The sequence below is a fragment of the Physeter macrocephalus genome, chromosome 18 (genome assembly GCF_002837175.3).
Source record: "Physeter macrocephalus isolate SW-GA chromosome 18, ASM283717v5, whole genome shotgun sequence".
Lineage (NCBI taxonomy): Eukaryota > Metazoa > Chordata > Mammalia > Artiodactyla > Physeteridae > Physeter > Physeter macrocephalus.
The window spans coordinates 32,952,236-32,966,650 of NC_041231.1; the positions used below are offsets into that span (position 1 = coordinate 32,952,236).

At 40.5% G+C, this 14,415-nt stretch overlaps 1 protein-coding gene across 20 annotated transcripts in view; it reads left to right on the forward strand.

The window, feature by feature from the left end:
- The window catches only part of FHIT (fragile histidine triad diadenosine triphosphatase), a 1,537,641-nt gene that overhangs the window by 86,075 nt on the left and 1,437,151 nt on the right, over positions 1–14,415 (forward strand). Inside the window, exon 3 of one of the 20 annotated variants that reach the window (XM_028478554.1) lies at positions 2,634–2,703. The exons of the other annotated variants lie outside the window; for them this stretch is intronic. The gene's annotated coding sequence lies outside the window, so the exon portion shown is untranslated. The remainder of the gene's footprint in view (positions 1–2,633; positions 2,704–14,415) is intronic. 20 annotated transcript variants of the gene reach the window in all.

The following is a 14,415-nucleotide window of genomic DNA, read 5'->3' on the forward strand; positions in this document are numbered from 1 at the left end:
TCTCTTGTAGACAGCATATATATGGGTCTTGTTTTTCTATCCATTCACCAAGCCTGTGTCTTTTGGTTGGAGCATTTAATCCATTCACGTTTCAGGTAATTATAGATATGTATGTTCCTATTACCATTTTCTTAAATGTTTTGTGTTTGTTTTTGTAGGTCCTTTTCTTCTCTTGTGTTTCCCACTTAGAGAAGTTGCTTTAGCATTTGTTGTAGAGCTGGTTTGGTGCTGTTGAATTCTCTTAGCTTTTGCTTTTTTTAAAGCTTTTGATTTTTCCATCAAACCTGAATGAGATCCTTGCTGGGTCGAGTAATCTTGGTGGTAGGTTCTTCCCTTTCATCACTTTAAGCATATCATGCCACTCCCTTCTGGCTTGTAGAGTTCCTGCTGAGAAATCAGCTGTTAACTTTATGGGTGTTCCCTTGTATGTTGTTTGTCATTTTTCCCTTGCTGCTTTCAATAATTTTTCTTTGTCTTTAATATTTGCCAATTTGATTACTATGTGTCTCAGCGTGTTTCTCCTTGGGTTTATCCTGTATGGGACTCTCTGCGCTTCCTGGACTGGGGTGGCTATTTCCTTTCCCATGTTAGGGAAGTTTTCGACTATAATCTCTTCAGATATTTTCTCTGGTCCTTTTTCTCTCTCTTCTCCTTCTGGGATCCCTATAAAGTGAATGTTGTTGCATTTAATGTTGTCCCAGAGGTCTCTTAGGCTGTCTTCATTTCTTTTCATTCTTTTTTCTTTATTCTGTTTTGCAGCAGTGAATTACACCATTCTGTCTTCAAGGTCAGTTATCCATTCTTCTGTTTCAGTTATTCTGCTATTTATTCCTTTTAGTGTAGTTTTCATTTCAGTTATTGTTCATATCTATTTGTTTGTTCTTTAATTCTTCTAGATATTTGTTAAATGTTTCTTGCATCTTCTCGATCTTTGCCCTCATTCTTTTTCGAGGTCCTGGATCATCTTCACTATCATTATTCTGAATTCTTTTTCTGGAAGATTGCCTATCTCCATTTTATTTTGTTGTTTTTTTATCTTGTTTTATCTTGTTCCTTCATCTAGTACATAGCCCTCTGCCTTTTCATCTTGTCTGTCTTTCTGTGAATGTGGTTTTTGTTCCACAGGCTGCAGGACTGTAGTTCTTCTTGCTTCTGCTGTCTGCCCTCTGGTGGGTGAGGCTATCTAAGAGGCTTGTGCAAGTTTCCTGATGGGAGGGACTGGTGGTGGCTAGAGCTGGCTGTCGCTCTGGTGGGCAGATCTCAACAAAACCTTATTCTGCTTGTCTGCTAATGGGTGGGGCTGGGTTCCCTCCCTGTGGGTTGTTTGGCCTGAGGCGACCCAGCACTGGAGCCATCCCTGGGCTCTTTGGTGGGGCTAATGGCAGACTCTGGGAAAGCTCACACCAGGGAGTACTTCCCAGAACTTCTGCTGCCTGTGTCCTTGTCCCTTGGTGAGCCACAGTCGCCCTCCACCTCTGCAGGAGATCCTCCAACACTAGCAGGTAGGTCTGGTTCAGTCTCCTATGGGGTCACTGCTCCTTCCCCTGAGTCCCGACGCGCAGACTAGTTTGTGTGTGCCTTCTAAGAGTGGAGTCTCTGTTTCCCCCAGTCCTGCTGAAGTCCTGCAATCAAAACCTGCTAGCCTTCAAAGTCCGATTCTCTAGGAATTCCTCCTCCTGTTGCCAGACCCCCAGGTTGGGAAGCCTGACATGTGGCTCAGAACCTTCACTCCAGTGGGTGGACTTCTGTGGTATAAGTGTTGTCCAGTTTGTGAGTCACCCACCCAGCAGTTACGGGATTTGATTTTATTGTGATAGCGCCCCTCCTACCATCTCATTGAGGGCTCTCCTTTGTCTTTGCACGTGGGGTATCTTTTTTGGTGAGTTCCAGTGTCTTCCTTTTGGTGATTGTTCAGCAGTTAGTTGTGATTCCCGTGTTTTCGAAAGAGGGAGTGAGCGCATGTCCTTCTATTCCGCCATCTTTAACCAATCTAAAGATGTACATTTAAAATAACTTTTCTCTATCCCCTTGCCTTTATTTTTAAAGACCAGGAGTTTCTTTATAGACTGAATACTTGAACAATGGACAGTACAAGATAGAGAAGTAGTTTTACATGCCTTCCTCTGTATTAGGGCAGATTCAGGTTTTGTGGGGTCAGACACTTATGTAATTTGTAGAGTCATCTTTTTTTTAAAAATTAATTAATTTATTTATTTTTGGCTGTGTTGGGTCTTTGTTTCTGTGAGAGGGCTTTCTCTAGTTGCAGTGAGCGGGGGCCACTCTTCATCACAGTGCGCGGGCCTCTCACTTGTTGTGGAGCATGGGCTCCAGACACACAGGCTCAGTAGCTGTGGCTCACGGGCCCAGTTGCTCCGTGGCATGTGGGATCTTCCCAGACCAGGGCTTGAACCCGTGTCCCCTGCATTGGCAGGCAGTTTCTCAACCACTGCGCCACCAGGGAAGCCCCTGTAGAGTCATCTTTAAGAAAAAGAATAACAAACTATGAATACAAAATTAGATACAAAGGTGTTTGTTTCAGTGATTCAGTTAGATGATTTGGGTCCCTTTCTGTCATGTTCTCTTTACTAGAAATGCTTACATTGAAATGCTTCTTGGTATCTCCTCCCACCTAGATCGCTGACTTCCAGCACTCCTGGGGTCCATGCAGTAGGAGCCCTGCAGATTAAGCTTCATCAGCACATGGTCAGTCTTTCTCTGACTATTCGAATATATTGCTGAGTCAGTGAGAATATAACTCATTAGATGATACCTTGAAAGCTAAAGAAGACATCTAGTTGGAATAAGCTGTGAAATCAAGTTTCAGGTCTAGATATTAGATTCTTAAGTGAACTGGACAAAAATGTTTTACAAAATATGAAGCTTTCAGAGTGGTTCTCAAACAGTAGAATAATTTCAGGATACATGGCCTCTAAGAATAAGTTGTTGCAGTGAAAGATCCATTAAAAAACGTTTTAATGAAAAGAAGAGGTATTGATATTTTCCAGAAAGCTGTATTTGCTGAGGTGTTGATTTCTTTGTATGACTCATAGAGTAAGCTCCCTGGCAGCAGAATGATGTCTAGCCTTGACATCTGTGTAAATCTTTATGTTATCTTTGGAGTAAGATGATTGCAGCACTGACCTACCATCAGTGGGGCATGAGTTGCTGATTTGTTATTTGATGAGTGCAAGCACACTTCTTGTTTTTTTTTTTTTGTTTTTTTTTTTGGTAGGCGGGCCTCTCACTGTTGTGGCCTCTCCCGTTGCGGAGCGCAGGCTCCGGACACACAGGCTCAGTGGCCATGGCTCACGGGCCCAGCCACTCCACGGCATGTGGGATCTTCCCGGACCGGGGCACGAACCCGTGTCCCCTGCATCGGCAGGCGAATTCTCAACAACTGTGCCACCAGGGAAGCCCGCACTTCTTGTTTTTATTTCCACGGACCTCAGTGGCTCAAACTCTGGAGATGGCTGTTCAGGCAGGAGTTTGAGTCCTTGGCCATGGATGCCCCAAGATTTAAGGAAATCTAAAATTTAGGTCAACCTTTTCATTCTGTACATCTGTCACTTATCTAAACATTTATTGCCTGCCAGTCACTTTGTTGAACACGCTGAGATACTGGTATTTGTCAACTCTAATTGACTTATACAAAGGTGAAAAGGGACCCTACTGCTTTGTCTTTGCACTTCCGAGGGATGTCAAAAACACATTAGTTTGGGAATGTAGATTAATCAGTTACCTATGTTGTAAGATCAAGCCGAGTTGATAGTACCTATTATGTGTTCATTATTTAATGAAAGATTATCTAGAGCTGTTTGATGACTTTGATGGAAGGGTCAAGCCGCTATCTGGATGGAGGATGATGAGTGGCAGAGATGGACAGAGAGAAGTTTCAGTAGAGTTTGTGCTGGCTTAGGAATGTATTTTACCCATGTAACACTTTTTTCCAAGAGAGAATATATGCTTAAGTTGCTTGTACTACTTTTAATTATTATTTTCTTTTTTAAAATGTACTTTGTGTAATAGACTACAAGGCTTTTTATATGCTTTAGTGCTCTGTTTTTCTTTCATCTTCCTCCCACAATAACAGTAGGTAATCTTACCTTTGTCATGTGCTTTATTGTTTTCTCATTCTTTCTTGTGGTTTTCACAGCAGCCAGTTAAGATCCAGGTCTGCTAGTCTTCATTTAACAAAAGAGGAAATGCAAACATAGGAAGATGTGCTTTTGCGGTTTTTGAAAGATTATACAGTGCTTTTCACCAGGACTGGAACCCAGCTGCCTGACATCCACCTCTAATGCTTTAGAAAGACTGATACATAAGCCACTTTGGATAATGCGACCCTCTCAAGCATCCCTTTGTAATTAGGTTCATAGAATTGCATGGTGATATTCTAATTGCCCACTTAATTTATATAGCTACAACATTTGTAAGATATTTAAAATACCAGCATATCCTGAGAAATATGTGCAAATAACTTCCTGAAATTAATAAGTGGAAAAGATTGAAAGATATACCAGTGTCTTAACAACTGAAAACAAAGTGTGGCATGGCTATATCTTGTGAAAAATCCACTTTCTACAGAAAACGCATGCCAAATAAAGTGTTTTCATTTGCAAGTATAACCCAACATTGGGCTACAAAGATAGAATCTTGAGGTTTCTTTCCCCCTAGAGCAAACTCTGTATAGATCACATTCACCAATGTACACGGATCATACAGGTTTTGAAATCTTTCCTGATGCTTTATATTTAATGACATGCCTATTTGTTTAGAAATTTAAGATGATTATATTTACTTACATAAATTATATCTATAATTAAATGTCTTCTTCCTCAGAATTGCAATTTAATTGTTTTATCATGGTGGTTCTTGCTTTTGAGACTGTAAGAATTGTTAGTTGTTGTATTTCCTTTAGAGTTAGGCCATAATCAATGTAAGCATATTTCGTATGTATGATGAGATCTGGAGTTTCCTAATCTGTTTTTATGTCACTTAAAGCAGAGTAGAAGGCATAAATAGATGCAATACTGAGTCCATGAATCGTTGGGGGAAGATGTACGTTGGTACCTTCTCTAGCTGTTGAAGTTTCTTTTAGCCACTCATCTACATCCAGCCTTTAGCAGTGGGACCGACCCCCACCTCCACCAACTTTACACAAGTGTCGTGGGGTTCCCCACATAGGTTCTCAAGTGGTGCAGGTCAGGACTCAACTGCAGGGGTCCTTTTTCCATTGCTGTTTGTTTAAATAAAACAGTTTTATAGTTAGAGTCGAGAGCACGGTGACAATAAGCAGATGACAAGTTAGAAGGGACACACTGGCTGTGATGACTTGGTTACTGGTCTTAAGCAAGGAGTAGTGAAGATTGGAGATTAGGCTACTGTTATGATGTGTGTATAAAGCTACTTCTTCCTAACCTGGCTGGGTGCCCAAACCTCCTGCTAAAAGAGTCACTTTTTTTTTTTTTTTTTTTTTTTGCGGTTCCCGGGCCTCTCACTGTTGTGGCCTCTCCTGTTGCGGAGCACAGGCTCTGGACACACAGGCTCAGCGGCCATGGCTCACGGGCCCAGCCGCTCCGCAGCATGTGGGATCTTCCCGGATTGGGGCACGAACCTGTGTTCCCTGCATCGGCAGGCGGACTCTCAACCACTGCGCCACCAGGGAAGCCTTAAAAGAGTCACTTTTAAGTGTTAAATTTATCCCTCAATTTCCTTCTTTATAGCCTAATAGTCTCTTTAGGTTTTCACAGGGTAAAGTGGTAGGAAATTTGCATTTTTCTCTATGAAACTTTCTTCCACTGAAAGCCTGTTGGAAAATGAAAATCGTGTTTTGCAAATAAACCCCAGCAGTATAATGAGCTATGTACACATATATTCAACTGTGAAATAATGTCCATGGGAGATACCTCTCAGTTGCTGCCACCAAAGACAATGATAAATATCAAAGGTCTTTAGAACAACAACACCACACACACAGACACACACACGCACATACACAAACTGTGGTTGTTTGTAGTCCTTAGGCAAGTACAATTACTAGCATATTATCTAGCTGGATTAGTAAATTGTCAAACCAAATCAAAAATACAACTGATTGAGTTTTTTGAAAAGAGACTATTTTTCTGTTTGTTTTTCTTTCCAGCAAATCCAACCAGAATATAACAAAAAGAGAAGTTCTCATGGTAGCTGGAGGAGAGATGACAGGATGCATTGTAAACTGGTGGCCTACAGGCCATGAGCTGCACGTATATTTTGTTTGGTCTGCAGTGTTCTAAAAAATTAGTTTAGTTGTCAATATTTAAAAGTTGAGGTATTTAAAATAAATTTATTGGTTTGTAAAATCCTAAGAAGATATGGCAACATCAGGCCCTCTTTCCTCCATGGCATTATTTTCCTTGGAGAAGAATAGTTGCTTCCTCTCTCAGTCTCCTGGCCATGGTGCTCACTCCCATTGTGTCCTTGTCTCCACGTGAAGGGGTGCACTGGCTGTTTTGTCTTGCCTAGGCCTGCCTTACTCATTTACATTGCCTGCCTGACCTGCCAGCTTTTGTTTGTGACCTCTGACTATGGAAAACTACAATAATTTCTGCAGATGTTGTAAGGGCTGGCAGAGGAAGAAGCTTACTCTATGTTGCATAGAAAGAACTAGCATCAGCACAGGGTGGGGGTGGGATGGGGGGCGGTGGGGCAGTGTTCTAGGACTTCAGCTCAGTGTCAGAATGAATTCTGGACACTTGACTTCTCAGTCAAGAAACTGTCCCCAAAAGTGTTTGGACACAGTCAGATGACCATCTGTCTGGGAAAATGAAGAAGGGATTCCTCTGTGCCCTTTGGAACTGGACTATATCTTCTTTAAGGAATTCTTCGTTGCTCAGATTAAAAAGTTTTTTTAATTGGATAATATAGTCACATAATTCAAAAGGTGTTAAGAGGTACACAATGGAAAGTCCATCTCCCTCCACTTCTGTCCCTCATGCTTCAGCTCTCCAGGAGGCAAACATTGTGCTCTTCTTATGCTTTTCCAGAAATGTTCTATGTATGTGCACACTTAGGTATTTTTCCTTACATGAATGATAAGTCACTGTATATGCTGTGCTGCCCTTGCATTATTTTCCCTTGGATTTTTGAAGTCAAGATTACCTTAGCATATTGCCTGTTTAAGATTATTGTGTATTGGTACATGAAGAACAATCTTGTTCTTTTTAATGCCTTCATTATGTTCTCTTGTGTCGTAATTTACTTAACCATTACTGTATTGAGTACCTACATATGTGTAATTTAGATTCTTTTCAATCTTTCATTGGTAAAATTCAGTGGGTCCATAATCTTCCTGGTTTTGCACCCTCTCCCTTTTCCTCATGAGTTGGATTTTACTCACAAGACCAAATAATCAACATGAAACTATTCCACTCCCAGCCTAAAAATGCAGGCTACCTGGGTCACAATAAAATCTTTTTCTCACTCTCCCTTTGTCTCAGAAGAAACCGCTTGTATAAAAAGAGATAATTGAGGGAATGTGCTAACAGTGGCAATTTTAGGGGTAGTTATGTTATCCCATAGTGCTGGATCAGTGTTTCTCAAACTTCACGTAAAAATTATCTGGCGATCTTGTTACAGTGCAGATTCTGATCAGCAGTTGAGGCCTGAGATTCTGCACTCCTAACAGGCTCCCAGGTTGCAGGGGGCCAGACCACACTTTGAGAAACAAGACTTGTAGAACTCTGTTGCCATTTTGTATAAAGTGAGTAGTGTTGTTTGATTTCATAGGTACAGTGTTGTTTGCATTTCACAAATAGCTACAGTCGCCCTGTTCTTTAGGCTGGGGTGGTGAATTTGGCAGGCCAGTAGTGATATCTTTTGCCTATATGAAAAGTAGGGTAAATAGTGTATGCTTTGTTTCTGTGTCAGTATATTTTATGAAATCCTTGGTTTAGGTATATGATGTACTTTAGTTGGCATACTGTCAAATTATTATTTTAGTCTCTAAACTAAGATTATAGAGATTGAACCAGTTTTTAACTTATTTAATATTTTTCTTTGAAGCGATTATTTACATGTGGATTTTTCTGGGAATAAAATGTAATTTCAAATTAAAACCAAGGTAGTTTGGGCAAGTCGGGTGACTTATTTATCTCTTTCATTAGACTGTAAAATCCCTGAGGGCAAGAATTGTTGAATTGTTTGTCCTCTTATAAATATGCCTGTGACAAAGACTCTCTCCTTGACCAGACTTTAGCTAGGCTCCTCTGAGCTGCCTTCTCGATTGTGGCTCTCATCCTGTCTTTGGCCTGCCTAGCCCAGTTTTAGCAAGAATCCTGCTAAGTGATATCTGATGATGCTTCTCATCTCCCACCCTTGATATCTAGGTCCTTGGCCTGTCTTAAGCATGAATCCTCTTAAGCCACTTCAGCAAGAATCTCCCTACTCTTTTTTTTTTTTTTTTTTAATGAATCTCCCTATTGTTAATGTTTCCTATTACTGATTTTCCTTCCACACACTGACCCCCTGATTCTGCTCCTTGGCTATAAATCCCCAGCTCTCTTTGCTGTATTTGGAGTTGAGCCTGATTTCTCTCCTGTATCGCAATAGTCCTGAATAAAGTCTCCCTTAATGTTTTAAGAAGTGTCAGAATAATTTTTCTTTAAACAAATTTTTATTTATTGTCTGTTTATTGCCCCTCTACATAATTTTCATTTTGCATCAATTCAGAAGCATTAGAAAGGGACAAAAAACACTTATTTCTCATCACATTTCACTTTTCTGTATGGTTTTAACTAATTTAATATTACAACTAAATTCACATTCAAGGTGAATATCACTCAGAATTTAAAGTTTTTAAAAATAGAATTTGAAATAAATCTGAATTCATACCAATCTTTTAGGTTGTTAAAAAATTGTTTTCAGAGAAAGGTAAACTCATGATTCTCATATAGATATGAAAATGAGCGTGTGCTAAAGATTTTATTTTGCTTATATGATATGAGGGAACTGGGCAGATGTTATAATTGGCTTGAAAGAAAAGTCATAATAGCACAAATGTATATAGAGTAAACCAACGTGGAGATGAAGTGCAAATCAATACAAAACTAGTTTTTCCACAGTAGGGTGGAAGTAAATTAAAAACATTAACTGTCAGAACAAAATTTACATATCTATCAGTTACCTACAACTTACAAAGTGGTGCAGAATAGCTCAAAGATTGTGAACAACCTAGAATCCAACAGCTGGGAAGGGTATGATGCATACCCTGTAGATGATGCATAGTTTTCTGCTGAAGTGCAACATTTTTTTTTTTCCTACAAGGTGAAGGCCATCTTTGACTTAAGCTGTATGCCCTAAGTATTGACTTGGTACTTACGACCCAATATTTGGGGATGACCATGCACAAGTAAATGACAAAGAAGGTACAGAGATCAACATTAGGTATTGGCACAAAATATTTGAAAAACTGGAGACATTTTATAGCATGTGGCCTCTAGCCTTCAACCTTGTAGCCTGAAGAATGAAAAGGTAAAGTAATATTTTCCCCTGTACTGTAAAAATTGAACTTAATGGTGTGAATTGACTACCTACCCAGATTGGGCTATTTACAAGAATTCATTTTCATAATTGAGCATATGCACTTGAACCAGAAAATATTTAGAGAAGACAATATAGTTGGAAATCAACAAAAACTGTTTGAAACCATGCCTGGAATTAAACCCATATTGTTTAAGAACCAAGTTGAGCCAATGAATATGGAGTGGACACATTGTGTTACTTCCTTTCTGAGAATGTGAGTTGGAAGGCACCTGCTCAAGTTCAGACGTGACAAATCCCTGTGATGAGATTGACTTACCACTGCCTCACTGGGAGAGAGGGCTGGAAAAATGAAACATCCAGGTGAAACCGGGGATGTGTATTGTGCCTCAGTCAACTACCATTAGGTTAAATTCTTTTAGAGGCATTTTACAGTCATTCTTTGCATATGTTTTTGTACTCAAAGTAACATTTCCAAGTGTGTTTGTTACTTTTATTTCTGTGGATTCTTTTCTACTAAAGGGGTTTGCAAACTTTTTCAATGAAGGGCCAAATAGTTAATATTTTAGGATTTGGGACCCTACAGATTCTATCAACTGCTCAACCCCACCTTACAGAGTGAAAGTAGTCAAGACAATAGCTAGTGTGACTGTGTTCCAGCGAAATTTAATTTATGGGCACTTAATTTGAATTTTACACAACTTTCACATGTCATGATATATTATTCTTCTTTTGAATTTTTTTCAATCATTTAAAAATGTGAACACATTCTTAGTTTGTGGCTGTACCAAGAAGCCGCTGCCCAAATTTGACCCTTGAGCCCTAGTTTGCTGACCCTGGCTTTGCCGAATGGACACAATACAGTTGCTGGATATATGTCAGATTTTTATGTTCATGTTATGTTTTATCAGATTTTCTGTTCTGTCATTTATTTGTTGAGAGATCTTGGGCAAATAAGCTTAGCTCACTGAAGTCAGGTTTCTTCCTTTGTAAAATGGGATGGTACCTAAACTCAGAATTATTTTATGGACTAAATAAATTATGTTCAAACGCGACGCTCCACGCTTAAAAAGCATTGAATAACTTTTATTTCTCCCCTCTGTTCCTTTCTACCACATGGTACCTTACTTCTTTTTTTTTTTTTTCGGTACACGGGCCTCTTACTGTTGTGGCCTCTCCCGTTGCGGAGCACAGGCTCCGGACGCGCAGGCTCAGTGGCCATGGCTCACGGGCCCAGCTGCTCCGCGGCATGTGGGATCTTCCCGGACCGGGGCAGGAACCCGTGTCCCCTGCATCGGCAGGCGGATCCTCAACCACTGCGCCACCAGGGAAGCCCCACCTTACTTCTTTTAGTTTCTATACATGCAGGTTTTGGGCAATAGCTGTTTAATTTTATTATGAATTGAATTTTTGTAAACATCCAACTTTTATGTTTGTATTAAATAAATGTAAAGTATATTTAATAAGGGTAGGAATATAAATTATATTCACATTAGGAGACTGCTCAAGAAAACCCCTGGATTGAATCCTCATGTTAAAGCAGATAAGCCACTTCTACCTCATCCATTCTCTCAGCTCATATTTCCATCTATTGGATTTCCATATTAGGCTTTAGTCAAGATATGCTTTAGTGTGTTTTTTTCTGATGAGAGGCTTTTTCTGACCACCCTGTCTGGAGTTGCTTTCCTGGGCTTCTCCAGTCCTCACAGGGATATAGGTGACCACTTCCTTATCATTTGGCTGTTGCTCCTTCGCATTGGGTACTTACCACAATCTGGTGCTCTTATCCTTCACTTGTTGGATTATTGTCTGATTCCTCCACTCTCTCGGGATGGTAAGCAGCACATCTGCCTTGAAAATTCATCTCTGTGTGCCCAGTGCCTCCCCACACAGTGCCAGGCAAGGGGAGGTGCCTTATAAATAATCATTGCCAGAATGAATAGATAGCATTTGTGAAAGTGACTATATTTTAGGAGCAGAGAAGATGCTCCATAGCTTTCTGTAGTACAAGTGTATATTTGAAAAATTCAGCTTTTAAAAAGCTCGTGTCAAATTTGAGTTCAGCATGAAATAAGTGTCTGTATTAAAAATAAAACATACAGCAGAGGGGACCAATTATTGCTGCTAAGGAGTTTAAAAATATGGACTGCTCCTTTATTTTTTTATTATTTATTATTTTTTTCTTTGAATTCAGTTTCTTTTTAATTTTTAAAAATTTAAAAATTTTTTTAAACATATTTATTGGAGTATAATTGCTTTACAATGTTGTGTTAGTTTCTGCTTTATAACAAAGTAAATCAGCTATACATATACATATATCCCCATATTCCCTCCCTCTTGCGTCTCTCTCCCACCCTCCCTATCCCACCCTTCTAGGTGGTCACAAAGCACTGAGCTGATCTCCCTGTGCTATGTGGCTGCTTCCCGCTAGCTATCGATTTTACATTTAGTAGTGTATATATTGGACTGCTCTTTTAAATGTCGGGTTTATAAGTAAAGACAATTGGAAGAACCATATGCCAGGGTCCAAGAAACTCTCTAAAGAATGTCAGGCTTATTTTATTCTACAATGTGTCCGGTGAGTGTCTGTTTCCTTGGGAAAGCGATACAAGCAAAGACAGAAGAGTAGGCAGTGAGGAGTAGAGGAAAAAAAGCACTGAATTTGGAATCAAAATACCTGGTTTCAAGTTCTAAATCTGCAGATAACTTGGAAGGACCAGCAGTGTGACCTTGGGCAAGTCCACTAACTTGTCTGAATGAAATAACAGCTCTCAGGTTTTTTCTGAAGATCAGATAGTGCTGTGTTGTTGTGGCTGTGTGACCTCTTAAGCACTGTACCCATCTGAGTTGTATATTTTATCATATACCACTGACCAAAAAAATGGTGGTGCCCAGTTTTGAATCCTTCCTGCCCCATCTCTAAGATCCCAGTGTAAGTTCTGTTGATTGTACCAGGCCAAAGGACTACACAGCTTTTTTCCTACTCTGGGTTTCTAGGCCTTAAGAATCTGGACATGATGATGATGAAATTAATGAGAATATACACTAGCAGCTATTATTTAATTAGTATCCATATTTTGTCAGTCGCTTTGCTAGGCAGTTTATAAATATTACTTTAAAAAATTCTCATGACAATCCTGTGAGAGCGTTTTCATTATTATAATTACATATATTTTTAGAGAGTTATTTATTCTTTATTTATTTTATTTATTTTTGGCTGCGTTGGGTCTTAGTTGCCGCATGCAGGATCTTCGTTGAGGCACGCGGGATCTTATGTTGCCGTGTGTGGATTTTCTCTCTCTAGCTGTGGCACATGGGCTCTAGTTGAGGTGCAAGAGCTCAGTAGTGGTGGCACACAGGTTTAGTTGCCCTGCGGCATGTGGGATCTTAGCTCCCTGACCAGGGATGGAAGCCACATCCCCTGCATTGTAAGGCAGATTCTTTACAACTGTACCACCAGGGAAGTCCCGTGTTTCGTTATTATTATCCTGCTGAGTACACTCAGGCTTAGAGACTTTTTTCTTTTAAATAAACTTATTTATGTATTTGTTTTTATTTTTGGCTGTGTTGGGTCTTGGTTGCTGTGCGCAGGCTTTCTCTAGTTGCGGCGAGCGGGGGCTACTCTTTGCTGCAGTGCGCGGACTTCTCATTGTCCTGGCTTCTCTTGTTGCAGAGCGCGGGCTTCAGCAACTGTGGTATGCGGGCCCAGCAGCCGTGGCTCACGGACTCTAGAGCGCAGGCTCAGTAGTTGTGGCATATGGGCTTAGCTGCTCCACGGCATGTGGGATCCACCCGGGCCAGGGCTTGAACCCGCGTCCCCTGCATTGGCAGGCGGACTCTTAACCACTGCGCCACCATGGAAGCCCAGACTTAGAGACTTTAAGTCACTTGCCCAGGGTCTCATAGCTATATAGAGAGGAGACTGGGTGACTCTGGGACTTATCTTTATTCTGTGCCAGTGGTTTTCTAACTTTCACATGCATCATATTCACGTGTAGGGCTGGGCTCCTTCTCCAGGATTCCTGATTTAGTAGGTTTGAGGTGAGGCCTGAGAATTTCCCAAAGATGTTGGAAGTGTAGGGACCACACTTTGAGAACCATTCCTGTATACCCTGCTGCTCCTGTTCCATGAAGGACTCGAGCTAGTCCCTTTTTATTCTTTACCTTTGTTCTGGTTCAAAATACCTAGTAATTCCCAGGTTTTCTTGGATTTTAGAACTCTCTGGAAGAGGGGAGAGGAATATCAGAAAGATTCTAATTTGATCTAGGTCCCTTCTAAAGTCTAAAGGAGTACCATTGGACTATCTTAATAGGTTATCTCCATGGTTTTCCAAATCATTGGCACTTACATCTCAGCAAAGTCTCTCCTTTTCCTTCTCCTTGGTTGACTTTGATCTAGATCTATTCTGGTTTGTAACAGGAGGCTTCATAACCAACTCCATTCACTGATCCCTGGATCTGTTGCTTCATTGATGCATGCCAAAATTTTCTGTTTACATTATCTACATATATTTAAGCCCTGTGTGTGCCAGACATCTGGCTGGAGCTGGGGGTACAGTGGTGTGCAAAACCAGATATGGTCCCTGCCATTAGGGGACGTTTATTCTAGTGAGGAAAACAGATATTAGAAAAATCATATAGATAAAGGTCGATGGTGTTAAGTGCTATCAAGAAGAGGTACATGATGCAATGAGAGCATGTAACAGGAAGGTTTGAACCTGTCTGGAGAGGAGGGATGGTCAGGGAAAGCTTGTTTATGGGAATAATGAGTGAGCCAAAATATGAAGGAAGATGAGGAATTAACTAGGTACAGAGGCTAGAGTGGGGATGAGGGAGGAACATTCCCGGCAGAGGAATGGCATGTGCTTAGGCTGAGAGAGGAAGGAGCATGGCATA